This window comes from Tiliqua scincoides, chromosome 5 (assembly GCF_035046505.1).
Source record: "Tiliqua scincoides isolate rTilSci1 chromosome 5, rTilSci1.hap2, whole genome shotgun sequence".
In the NCBI taxonomy this organism is placed as follows: domain Eukaryota; kingdom Metazoa; phylum Chordata; class Lepidosauria; order Squamata; family Scincidae; genus Tiliqua; species Tiliqua scincoides.
Window position 1 is genome coordinate 48,844,940 of NC_089825.1, and position 14,087 is coordinate 48,859,026.

Genomic DNA, 14,087 nt, shown 5'->3' on the forward strand with positions numbered 1-14,087 from the left:
GGAGACAGACCAGGGACAGACTGCACTTGTTCCCAGTGTGGAAGGGATTGTCACTCCCGAATTGGCCTTTTCAGCCACATGAGACGCTGTTCCAGAACCACCTTTGAGTGCGATACCATAGTCTTTCGAGACTGAAGGTTGCCAACATGGGTGTGAACACTGTGCAGCAGTGGTTCCCAAACTTTTTAGTACCAGGACCAACTTATAAATATTTATTTATTTATTTATTTTATATATCTTTTTCTAATATATAAATATTTATTTATTTAGTTATACATTTTATCTGCTCTTTTATTGTTGTAACTTTAAAATTGTTTTATGGTTTTAATTGTTTTTTTTAAAGTCTTAATATTGTATTTTGTTTTAATGTGAGGTATTTTGTTGTACACTGCTTTGGGTATCAGAGAAGCAGATAAACATCCTTCAAATAAATAAATAAATAAATAACCCCCAAAAAGACCCTCAAACATTTATGCCCCTATATTTACACAAGCTTGCAAACTAGGAGCTTAGCTCCTTTCAAGGCAGTAAGCAGCTAACTTGCAAACTGTAGGAGCTGACAGCCCAATCCTATGCCTGTCTACTTAGAAGTAAGTTCCATTAGAGTCAATGGGGCTTACTCCCAGGTAAGTGGGGATAGGATTGGGCTGTGAGCTCTTTGCAGGATAATTAGTAGCTCTGATTTTTGAATAGCCTCAAGGCTTGAGGCAATTAGTTATCTGAGCTTTCTATCACCTTTTGGCCACCCACCAAAAATCAGGTCCCAACTGGGAACCACTGCTGTACAGTATGGTCGTAATCCTAACCCCTTATGCCAGTGCTTTCCATCACTGGCATAGCGATGCTAATGGGACGTGTGCTGCTTCCTGCAGTTGGGTGTCACTCATGGAGGCCTCCTCAAAGTAAGGGAATGTTTGTTCTCTTACTTCAGGGCTTCATTGCCCTTATGTCAGTGCTCGAAAGCACTAACATAAGGGGTTAGGATTGCACCCTATGTTGTTGAGTGACAGGGTCCAATTCAGCAGTTTTTCAACCCTTTTCATGTCATGGCACACTGACAAGGTGGTACGATTGCCAAGGCACACCATCAATTTTTTGTCAATTGGCAAGGCACACCATGCTCCTGATAGGGGCACTACTAATAAATGACCGTCCCCCAAATTCCCGTGGCGCACCTGTGGACTATTGGTAGCACAGCAATGTGCAGCGGCACACTGGTTGAAAATTGCTGATTTAATTTAAGCATGGGGTTATGCCCAGCGTGTGGCTGTCAAGGTGGCTGTGAGTCCAAGAAATGATTAAATTGTTCGACTAGTGTGAGGGGACTGGTATGCTAGCTATGTCTCATATCTAGGCAGAATTTTTGTCTAGGTTCCTGATATTTGCACCAGTTTAGTAGGTAGATTTGTGAGAACATCCCTCTGTTTGTCCACTTCATTTTTACTCCTCAGACCTCTTTACTGTAAAGCGTGTCCACATGTCCCAGGCTTTTGAACATAAAACAGTTAGCTGAGGTTTAGATAAAAATAATTAGCATTCTCTATCCTCTAATTCGTTCTTGGGTTAGCTGTGGAAGAAGAGAACAATGTTTTGTTCTTAACAAATCCACGGGAGCTAAAAGTAATCCCATTTTTCTTTAAATGCAAGTGAATTACTCCATGACTGACTTCGGTTTCTTGAGTGTTAAATCATGCTCACAAACTTTTTAAATTTCTTACTCCCCCCCCCCTTTTCTCCTTGCATAAGATACTGCACACTTTGCTTTTATCCAGTCTTCTGGGACCATGTCATTTTCCCAGAAGTTTTCAAGCATAGCAATTCCTCCAGCGTGGTCAGGAATGTGTTTGAATGTGACCCGGCATCTTTAGGGGAATATTGACTGACTCAGATTACCCAAATAATATTTTATATGCTCCTCTTGTTTCACTGTTATTGTTCGCTAACTCCTCACAGCCTGCCTTGTCTGTAAAAGGCTGAAGCAAAGTAGATGCTGAGCTACTCTGTCTTCTTGACCCTAAACATATTGCAAGAAAGTTGGTTCTATTGACTTTAAATGCAACTTAACCCCCCTCCCTCCCCGGCCTGGTATGTTTAGGACCAAGTTGCCAGCAGGTAGTATTCAGATGAACCACTAGCTGGTGCTGTTCTTGCATTATGGAAATTGCATGGATAATGCAGCTAGAAATTAGTATTCCCAAGTGTCAGCAAACTGGTTGCCTGTGTTATATAGGGGACAAAACTGCTGTTGCTTTCCATAGCTCCCTTGTTCATATGAGTTTGGCTAGTTTGATCTTCGTGAATCAAGGTCTTAAGAAAAGGTCGTGTGTGTGTGTGTGTGTGTGTGTGTGTGTGTGAATCACTGAATGATTTCCTGAATTGGCAATTCGGGGGTGGGATTCTGAGACAAGGGCTCTGCAGGAAGTGTGAGGCAGAAACCATTTAAATTGGTAGAGATGAAAGCTGTCAGTTTCTAGTTTGAACTGACTACTGTAGTCTAACTCTGCATTGCTCACCCATTTGGCAGTGGGAGAGGGAGGGAGAGTGAAGTTCCTGGGTAATCTGGAGCTATGAAAAAGCAACTGGATGAGGATTGTGTATTCTCTCCTTTTACTAGGATTGTATGAATCCTTCACAGCATATACTTGCTCACAAAGGACTCCTGTAGCTCCCAATAGAGTTCTGTCTTTTCCACCTTTCCCCATTTTATGCACAGACGCAGGAGAATGTGATCTGCCATTGGGGAAATGGGTGTGCTGTCCACACCTCTCATGTCCCCAGCCAATTGTTCCTCTCTGACTAGTTCAGGTTACTAATTCCTGTGGTCTGGTGCAAGCCCTCTTGAACACAGTGGCCCTCATTTCTATTGATTTGGATTGCACTGTTACAATTCCTAGCTGATATTATAACATGGCTGGAAGATGTACTGGTGGGCCATTCTTGCTGTGAGGAGATTGATTGAACATCCTTGGTCTTACTGCCTCCTTTAGGAATGTCTTTGGTGCCACACCGTCTCCTTGTACACATGTAAATAAAACACAGGTTTGTAAGATGCCACAAGTCTTGAATGCTGTCTCATTACAATCTTGTAGGTACCTTCCAACTCAGGGATTCTATTATCTCTTGGTAGGGCTGGGGACAGACTCTGCCCTGAGACACTGAAGAGCCACAGCCTGTCTGTGTAGTAGACTATGTGGAGCCAGATGAACCACCAATCTCACTCAAGTAGAAGGAAGTTTCCTACATTCCTAACCAGGTGAACTTGTTCATCAAATCAGCCTAGGATAGCATCCCACAGTATCACTGTGAGAAAATTGGAAACTCCAAATCCCTGTTAGCAGAAAGCACTGGCATTTTAAACAAGTGTTTCCGCATGTTTCCGGGGTCTGTGTTTGAATGTGTGCTCCATGTTCATAAACAGTTTGGATTTTCTAGGATGTGGTAGCTGACAAAGCAAACATGAAGTCCAAAAGCTCCACTCTCTACACTTACCCTTGGGTCAACTCTCTTGGAGGAATTGCAGCTGTTATAAAGAAACTGTTCCAAAGTGGTGTTATTACTTGGGAATGAGGCAGATAGAAAAGATTACTTATCTAGAAACAACAACAAGCTGGTCCTTTTAAGACTTTGACTGGTAAAACTACTGTTTATGTAAGGTAACCAAATGTCCCTTATTTTGCATGGCTTTTGCTGTTGTGGTGTTCCTACACAGGACATTTGTCATTATTCCTTATCAATAACTAGTTAGATCTGTTTTAACAATATGTCTAAGAACGTGGAATAGACACTTTTACTCAGGCTTGGGTTAAGCTTATGTTGGAATGGGACTCTACAATGCTGTAAATTTTGGAGAGTTAACAATCTTTCCATATATGGTCATTATAGGTGTTTCTGACAATAATTACTAGAATCCTCCTTTCTTCTTTCAGATCCCTTCTTAAAACTTGTCTATTCCATTATACCTTTGGCACAATGGTCTAGTCCAGTGATTCTCAGATGTTTAGCACAGGGACCCACTTTTTAGAATGAGAATCTGTCAGGACCCACTGGAAGTGATGTCATGTCTGGAAGTAAGTGATGTTAGCACAACAGCAATAAGGTGGTATCACTAGAATTTGAGCTTTGCTATGCAATATTTTTCATAGGAGAGAGAATACTGTACTGGCCTTAACTGAGTTTTAAACAGTCAATCTTGCCACTAAAATTGAGTGTTGGGAGAGTTAGGACAAAAGAAAATATTTCTTTACTCAGCGTGTGGTTGGTCTATGGAACTCCTTGCCACAGGATGTGGTGACGGCATCTGGGCTGGATGCCTTTAAAAGGGGGTTGGACAAGTTTCTGGAGGAAAAATCCATTATGGGTTACAAGCCATGATGTGTATGTGCAACCTCCTGATTTTAGGAATGGGTTATGTCAGATACAAGGGAGGGCACCAGAATGCAGGTCTCTTGTTATCAGGTGTGCTCCCTGGAAAATTTGGTGGGGCCCCTGTGAGATACAGGAACCTGGACTAGATGGGCCTATGGCCTGATCCAGTGGGGCTGTTCTTATGTCCTTATGTCATGTCCAGGAGTAAGTCCCATTGACTATCATTGTTAAAAGTATATACATAGTAGCCTGTTAAAAGTATAGGTCTGTAACGTTTCTCCAAATGCAGTCACATACCATGGTAGCATCAAGACTAATATATTAAAAATAAAATATTGAAATGAATGGGGACCCACCTGAAATTGGCTCACAACCCACCTAATGGGTCCCGACCCACAGTTTGAGGAACACTGGTCTAGTCTTCTGTTCCTTCTGTAACGGACACTGCAGTCCTCTGTATGTCTAGTCAAAAGTAAGTCCCATTAGGTTCAATGGGACTTATCCCATATGAGTGTGTGCTGGATTGCAGCTGGAAGCTTAACAGTGCCGTCCTATGCATGTCCTATGCATAGTGGCGTCACTAAGGTTTGTGTCACTCGGTGGAGGCCAGCATGTAACCCCATGATCGACCTCCTCCCATGCAGTGGGCAGGGCAACGACCCAGGTGGTGGGTGTAGTGATGAATCATTGCCCCAGCCCTGCTGGTTTTTTTAGCTATACCTTTTGATAGAACACAAGTATTTCAACGTGGTTTGTTTCATAGCATTCTGCATGAAATTATGCATCAATTGATATATAACATGATGGCATTATTCCTACAAACCATGATTTTAGCAATTTTGGTCACTAGTGCTGTCACCCCACTAGGGTGTCACCTTGCTAACACCTTATTGGTTTCATGCTGTGTCACAATAATATCTCTTCGAACAATCAGTCTCATTGGTCAGTTCTGAATTAAGGAAATGTACTTTTTTGTCACATAAGACACATGCATTTTTGTTTTCTGGTTTTTTGGCCGTAACTTTTGATAGAATGCAGATATTTCATTCCAATTTTTTTCATTGCATTCATAGCATTTTCCTGTAAAGTCTGTATCAAATGGTATGCAACATGATGGTATTATTCCTAGAAACCGCGATTTTAGCTTTTTGGTCACTTGTAGTATCACCCCCCCCTTTGTGAGTCACCTCCCCTTTGCGCATCATGTGGTGTGGTCCGCACTCCCTAGCGACGCCACTGGTTTAGAAATCAGTGGGACTTATTCCCAGAAAGATGCCTACAGTATTGCATCCAAAGGATATGAAACCAAAACAATTGCATATTCTTTCTCTGCTTCTTCCTGCCTCCATGTCCCTCCCCTTCCTCTGTTGATTCCTTTGTTTCTGTCTAATTGTAAGCCCCTCGTGGCGGGGACCTGTCCTCTCCTTTTGTGTGAAGCTCCACGTACACAGATGGCAATATATAACTAATACATTGATAGAGGTGTTTGAAAATGGTGTTATTGATTTTACTTAGAAGTAAGTACATTGTGTTCAGTGAGGCTGCAATCCTATCTTACTCACTGGAAACAAACACCTCTATATTACTGAGGCTGCAATCCTAACCAACTTTCCAGCCCTGAAATAAGGGCAATGCAACTCCGAGGTAAGGGAACAAACATTGCCTTATCTTGAGCAGACCTCCATGACTGCCCCCCAGCTGCAGGATGCAGCACATGCCCCGCTGGCACAGCTATGCCAGTGTTGGAAAGTTGGTTAAGATTGCGTCCTGAGTAACCTGCAGAAAGTTGGGGAAACTCTGCTACCCAGATGGCTTTATTGCATCAAAAGAGTTAATTTTATCAATTTGTGGAAACAAAGGTATAAATTTGAACTGAGAAATTACGTTTGGGCTCTGATAATAAGAGGAGAATGAAGCCAAACCTTCTAATTCATGTACACTGATGAAGAGGGGTTTTAAGAAATTCTTGAGTTCTCAGTGCAAAGTGAAAAAGTGGTGTCCGTGCATGCAGGTGGGATCAGAGTTCAAAACAAAGGTTTGATGGAAACTCCTGGTGCAGAACGGAGCTATTGGCCCACCTTTGGTTATTCCTTGTCAGTACTATTCCACTAGAACATGGAAGCCTGGAGCAAAGAATATACCGTTATGTTTTGCTAGGGCTGGCCCAAGACCTCCTGGCACCTGATGTGGTGTGCCAAGTGCTGCCCCCCCTTTACCTGCTGATGTGCAGCGTCTGATCCTCCAACTCTCTTGCCCACTACTGCCCTACCCTTCACACTTCTGCTCTGTCCCTCCCTTCCTTTTCCACTCTAGGAAGTGAATCACTGAAGGCACATGAGTGAGTGGAGGTGGATGCCCCATGCCATTCTATTGCCATTTCAGTTGGCCTCATAGATGGGCCGGCCTTGTGTTTGGCCCCTTTTTTCTTGACAGGGATAAGACTTGAATCATATATCGACTGTTAGCACTATAATATCTATCCCATCTGTGTAACTGCAGCACAGTTGGCTGTCCTGTATTTACTTATGTCTCATCCTGTGTTATTTTAATTCATGTAATAGACAAAGTATCTGTGCTCCATATGGCTTAAACGGTATATTAGCCTTTGTGCTCCATTAGGTACAGATATTTCAAACAGCAGTGTGGATAATTTATTACATCCCTTTGCGGCAGAAACACACAAGGGAACATCTGCATAGCACAGTTCAGTTTGGCTAAATGTATGGGCTCTCATCCAGCAACATTTAGATGTGATTCTCCACTGAAAGCAACGTCTTTTAAGTTACTTGCAATTAACTTGCTGTGACAACTTTGATGGGATATAGTTATGATGACTAACTTTAGTAGGACTGAGGCTGCAGGCAGGCAAGCAAGAGTGTGGTTAAATATACTTTCCCTATCAATATCAATAAAATCTAACATTTAACTTCTCAATGCTAAACATAATTTAAAGGGGTTAGGTGATCCTTAAAGGGAAATTTAAATATCAGCCTGAGGGATATTATTGAGGAAACTGAGGAACTGAATAAAAATATTATTCTTTGTATTGATGAATTATACAAATATTGAGTGGCATACCTAAGAAGGGCAAGAGGTACATTGCTCTGGGTACCAGTCCTTAAGGGGGTGTCTTAGAGGCTTCTGAAAGACACTTCTGGAGGCCATGTAGGCCACACTTCTTAAGATGTCACGTAGGGGCGTTAAAATTTTGGAGAGTATGGGGTGTGTTAAAATGTTTTGTGCCTGCAGGTACCAGATGCCATAGTTGCCATAGTACCAGATGCAGGTACCAGACGCCACTGCAACTACTGTAAGCTAATAACAAACACTTTATTATTAATGTAACAGAGAACCTTCTTCCTTGTTTTCTTGCTTTCCTCTTCACTCCTCATTTAATGATCTATAATTATTTCTTGCAGCCTATTTCTTAGGAACCTTGTCCTCGCATTATTCACCCATTTTCCTTACAACCAAACTCAAGAAATTCCTGAATTTGTATAAATGTTGGGTTTTGATCCATCTGCTCAAACCTCCAAAATTCTTCCACCACGTCTGATACTAATTCAATTTCCTTGCTTCCTTGAGTATCAAAAGAAGTGCAGCAGTTAGCCCTTTTTAAGAGGCTGACAGCCCAGTCCTAATCCATGCTGGAACGGGGAGGCTGGCTGGCATACCCCATATCCAACATGGGGTTGGGGCTGGCAGCGGCTCAGCCCAGGGCAAAAGCTGAGAATTGGGAATTCAGCCCTGGGAATTACCCCTTACCCTGGGTAAAGCCGCAGGAGCCCCAATGGGGTTACTGAAATCTGCACCACTTCAGGAGGTGGCACAGATCTGAGCAGCCCAGAGCTGCTCCAGGCTGCAGAGGACTGGGGATAGAATCTGGCACAAGTACTGGATCCTGGCCCCACTCACCCGCAGCCCACTCACAGGCCTGCCCACCCCCTCCCCCCTGAAACACCTCCTTACAACCCTCCCCATGCCCCCCAGACTCCTGTGCCAGCCTAACTCGGCTAGTGTGGTCTTATCTTTGTGCTGGCGCAGTGGGGCTTGGGCCAGCCTCCCTGCTCTTTTGGTGGCGCGAAAGTGTATTACAGCACTTTCGCAACACTGCTGGGCTGACACGGGACTTGTACCAGCCCATGCCCTTTTTTTTGGGATTGCGCCCTGAAGATCTTAGACGTCTCCTCAATGCTTAATTCACAGCACAATACTAACAGCAGCGTTTTTGGTGCTGCTGCATGCTATAGCCAGGCAGGGGATGGAACTGGGCTCTCAATGGTGACTTTATTTGGTGTTCACAAGCCTTGGGCTCATGTGCTTGTCCCTCATGTGAATGTTTTAAAGGTCGGGTCCTAGTGTGGAACAAACTGAGATTGCTGTTATGTTCTAACTGGAATTTGAAAACAAATCAGAATATGAAATAGGGGTTAATGAAGAACTAGAGCTATGTAATAATTAGCCATTTTCTCCATGCAATGTTTTTTCCACTTCTGCTTGGTTATAATGGCTACAAATTACCTCTGGGTTCACCTCTGGGTTCAAATTACCTCTGGGATCTTACATTCTTAAGTGAGGTTTTATAAATGGCAGTCTTCTTCTGCCAAGTGTGTTCAACAGCATGGCAAGCTTGCATAATATATAAGCTACACTTCTTTGTGCACACAAGGAAACCTAAAGGATAGAGCAGCCATTTTCAACCACTGTGCCGTGGCACACTGGTGTGCCGTGAGTGGTCCACAGGTGTGCCACAGGAATTTGGGGGAAGGTCATTTATTAATAGGGTTAATGGGAGATGTGAGCTCCCACTGGCAGCATGGTGTGCCCTCAATTGTAAAACCTTGTAAAAAACCTGGTGGTGTGCCTTGAACTTTTTAGTGCCTTGTCAGTGTGCCATGAGATGAAAAAGGTTGAAAATCTCTGGGATCGAAAAATAACTGAAGATGTCCAACAACTTAATCACAATTCATTAGGAGCAAACATTTTCAATGTGTTCATTTACTCTTACCAGGTTTTCCAGTGCTCCTGTCCAGTTTATTATAGCTAGATCTGATTGCGAATATAAACCTTTCCAACTTTCTTTTTTGATACTAACAACATTATTTTGGCAAGTGTCTGGTTTGCATAGCATCCTCTAGTTTCATATCTTTTCTAAACATCAGATATAAAAAGCATAAAGTTTTGAAATATAGGAACACAACTATCAAGTAGAAACATTTGTATTGGCAGTATTAAGTGCCAACAGCTTGTACAGCAAGCCATCTTTAGATATAAAGATACCCTGAAGACCAACCTCAAAGAATGAATGATATTAATGAAAACTTACAGCCCTAGATAGACATAGGAGAGATCTGTTGTCACAAGATAACATCTATGGACTAGATCTCATGAACATCAGATGAAGTAGTCAGCCTCTGTTTGGACTATACCACTTCAGACTGGACATGGGGGCTCATATGATGGAATGCGCATGCCCACATATACTAAATCAGTGCATCAGGGAGAAGGCTAGGCTCCTAGTTCTCTATATTAGAAAGGAATTATTTTGTATGGTGGAGCATTCAATCACATGAGCTCCTGTTTACAGTCTGAAGTGAGATATTCCAGGCATACTTTTTCTGCTTCATTTTGCTGTTTGTGAAAACAACACTGAAGTCTCAAACAGAACACACAAAAGAGAACATGTTGTAAAGTCAGTGCTTTGTACTCTAGGCCTCATAATAATGAATAATGTCCCCAGAGCCAGGGGACATCCACGAAAGTTGGGTGTTGGGAGAGTTAGGACAGACAGAAGAAATTAGTCTAATTAGTCTAGCGTGTAATTAGTCTGTGGAACTCTTTGCTACAAGAAGTACTGATGGCATCTTGCCTGGTTGCCTTTAAGAGGGGATTGGACAAATTTCTGGAGAAGTTCATTACAGTTTACAAGTCATAGTAGGTATGTGCAAGTTCTTGGTTTTAGAGGCAGGCTGCCTCTGATTGCCAGATGCAGGGGAGGGCACCAGGACGTAGGTTGTGTCTGTTGTCTTGGGTGCTCCCTAGAGCATTTGGTGGGCCACTGTGAGATACAGGAAGCTGGACTAGATGGGCCTTTGGCCTGATCCAGTGGGGCTCTTCTTATGTTCTTACAATTTCTTAAGCTCTTAAAAAACAAGGCACTGTTCAGACACAAAACGGACAAAACCTTTCCTGCATGCGTTCAGTCCACCAAATATAGTTGTAGAGCTTTTACAAGTACTGAGTTCGAACATTTGGTTTATCTAGTCTGGCAATGTGTCCTATGATGGGTAGCTGCTCTCCAAGGTCTCAGGGATGTTATTTCCAGCTACCAAAGGTCCACTCAATTGTAGATGCCACAGATTGAACCTAGAACCCTTTGTATGCAAGACATGTGCCTCAACACTGAGCTACAGCCTAAAAAATTGACTTTCTTGGATTTAAATCAATACATTTGTGAAATACTGTAGTTACGATTGCCTCCCCTAAATTTTCCAACTCTGATTTTTTTCCTTTGCCTTCGACAGTAAGCAACAACTAGGATGGAGGGTAAGTGGGCTGGAGAGCAGAGTGCTGGGATTTCTCCTACAGCGGAAGAGGTGACATCATCAGCAGGAGTGTTCAGGTCCTGTCTTTGAAACTTTTCCAAAGGACCTTAACTGAGAAGAAGAGGGAAACTGAGAAATTTGCCTAGGGACATAAAGTGATGTCTCCAGTGATTTTTTCAACCAGTGTTTCGTGGCATATTGGTGTGCCGTGAATGGTCCACAGGTGTGCTGTGGGAGTTTGGGGAAGGGTAATTTATTAGTAGGGCAACTGGGGATGTAAGTGACAGCGTGGTGTGCCTTGTCAATTGTCAAAAAACTGATGTTGTCTCTGAAAATTTTAGCACCTTATCAGTGTGCCGGGAGATGAAAAAGGGTTGAAAGTCACTGGTCTAATATGTCATCTTTCCCAAAGGCTGTATAAGCAACAGTATGTAGCTCATATTACATTATGGCTACTGGATACATTGGGAATTAATTTTGAGTAAGCATGCACAAGTTACCACTCTACTTTGCACATTTATTTGAAATCTGTTTAAAAAATTTCATTTCTTCAATTTTTATACATGTGCTTTTAACTTTTGCAGCCCACTCCAAGTATTTAGAATGAAATGAGCTGCATAATGGGCAGCCCAATCCTGAGCTGCCTGGAGTGCAGGGCTGCCGCAGCGCCAAAATGGCTGCCACAGCATCCAACATGCCCCAGGCAGTTGCTGCTACCTCCTTTGGAGAAGGGGACTTTTGTCGCCTTCCCCCGAGTAAGGGAAGTAGCCCTGCAATGGGGCTACTCAATTCTGCGGCAGCTCTGGAACCAGCGCAGAATCGAGAGTCCTGTGTCGGACCGCGCAGCCCAACATGGGGCTCTGGATCTGGTGGAGCTGAGCTCCACTGGTGCTGCTCTCCTCCTGCCCCATTCCCTCCCCTGCTACACCTCCCTCCTGCCCCAGATTGTAATTCCAATCTCTTACTCCCCCCCCCCCGTTATCATGCTATTTAGCAGCTTTTACGTAATTCAAGAACCCTTCCCATAAACCTGACTTGTTGGCCAATAATAATCCACTTGTGCAGTTGGGAAACTGAGATTTGATATGATTGAATGAATCTGTGGTCAAGAAGGCATTTGATTCCAGATTCAAAGTCCTGGAAATTACTCAGCTGAGTACATACTGTAGAATCTGAAATGAAAACCAGGACTTCCATTACTAGTCACGTTTTTAAATCAATCTTGGATGTCTGTTTAGGAAAATCCAGAGCTCTGATTCTGTTTACGTAAGAGTCCAAGACTTCAGTCTGGGAGAATGCATTCTTCCAAGAATATACCATGCAGGGAATGTCTTGGGAGGAGTGACTCTCAGTTCATTTCCAACTAGAGTGGCTGGCCTCACTCAGCTGGAACGCCTGATGCTTGTGGAGAATCCTGAGAGAGGACAGATTGCCTGGATGGACCTCCACAAAGCTAGGTTAGTATAGTGTTTAGAATCTCCAGTTCACCATTCATTGATCACCATTCTGTTTGTGCTTTCATCAGGGAAAAATAAACTATCCCTGAAGGAACTGACTTTTTTTTTTAATAGAGTCATTTTAATTCTAAGAATAATTTTTTATGTTCTTGTAACAGCTTAGTATTTCCCACGCAGTAGTGCTCCATGTAGATAAGAAAGACATTGGTGATTGGAAGGCATTTAGCCTTATGGAATGTTTTAGAACTGATGAATTGTAGGTTAACTGTTCTGAGTTCATAATGATTTACTATAGAATTAAAAGATAACGTTGTTCGAAGTGGGAGTGATAAAGAGAAAATAAGAGGTTTCCCAAATGATGCAAGTCAAAATCAGTTTCAGGATTCCAGTTTTGAATATACTGAACCTAAGGAAAGAGGGAACTTCAGACATATGGGCTGAAGCTGTGTGTGCATGATTTTTTTTCTCTTCATATTCCAGGACTTAAGTTTATGTCTATGACTTCCTGAGGAAGAAAAACAGTGTAGAAAAAAGCAAGAGTGCAAAAGGAGAACTTATCGAGGTAAGAAGACCCTTTTCTCCCTTCCACACATTTATTTAAATCAAGTGCAATTGAATTTGACTTGATGCTCCTTGTCCTATAGGTTTGCAGGGGATGAATTAAAGAATGCAATTTTTTTGCAAAAAGTAACAGAGCAAACAAGGGATTTTAATGGTCTGTCTGCTGAAAGAATTTAGATTCCAACCTAAATACAAATTGTTCTGCCTAAATACAAATTGTTTTAACAATTGTTCTATATGTTTATATTCTTTTCCAGGTAGACAAAAACATGCTGGGTTGCAGTTTCTATCAGCTGATATGTGCCATGCACATGTATTCTGGCAGATGGAAGTATTGCATAAAATAATTGTTGAGTATTATCTCTTAACCTGTGGTCATACATGCTTTAGATGACCTATTCAGCCATATTGGGAAGATCAGAGTATAATTTCTGTTCTCTTTTTCAAACCTAATATTTTGTTAGATTTCACAGTTTCATAATTACTGGGTTTTGTAGTTGAGCATTGAATAGTTACCAGGTAAAACATAAAAACTGTCTTTGCAGATGTCAAAAGCCATCTGAGCAAGGTGGCCTTTTGTAAGGGCCTAAAGCATTTTTTAAATGTTTCATGTTAAAACTTCTAAAAGATCATTTTATAACTTTTCTTTTTCGTGTGTATGTGGGTTTTGTGTTGTTTTGCCTAGTTTTAAAATTAAATTATAAAAGGCAACCATAATTGTATACATCTGAAATGATGATACCTAAAGGTTGTGTTTTTGTTTTTTTAATACATGACTGGTATAGTCTAATAGAGCTTTGTCTGTTTGGGGAATTATGGCTTTTTGCCTCCTTTGATTGTGAAATGCTTAAAATTTAGTACAATATGTGATCTGGTACTTGCAAACTTGTGTGGATGTGGAGCTGGTGAAAGGGCTGTGTATTTCTTGGGAAATACTGTGTGTGTGTGTGTAACATTTTAATGTTATATATAACATTTTTATTCAAGTTAAGAATAATCACAGTGATAACTGGAAGCAGAACACACAAATAAAAATCACACTATCACTGGTACTGCCAGCAAAGGTCGGGTCCCAACAAGAGGCCTAGGATCATCGCAGGTATTGACGGATAATTGACACAGTTCCAATAATAGCAGCTCTTTGCAGCTCAGTGAGTGT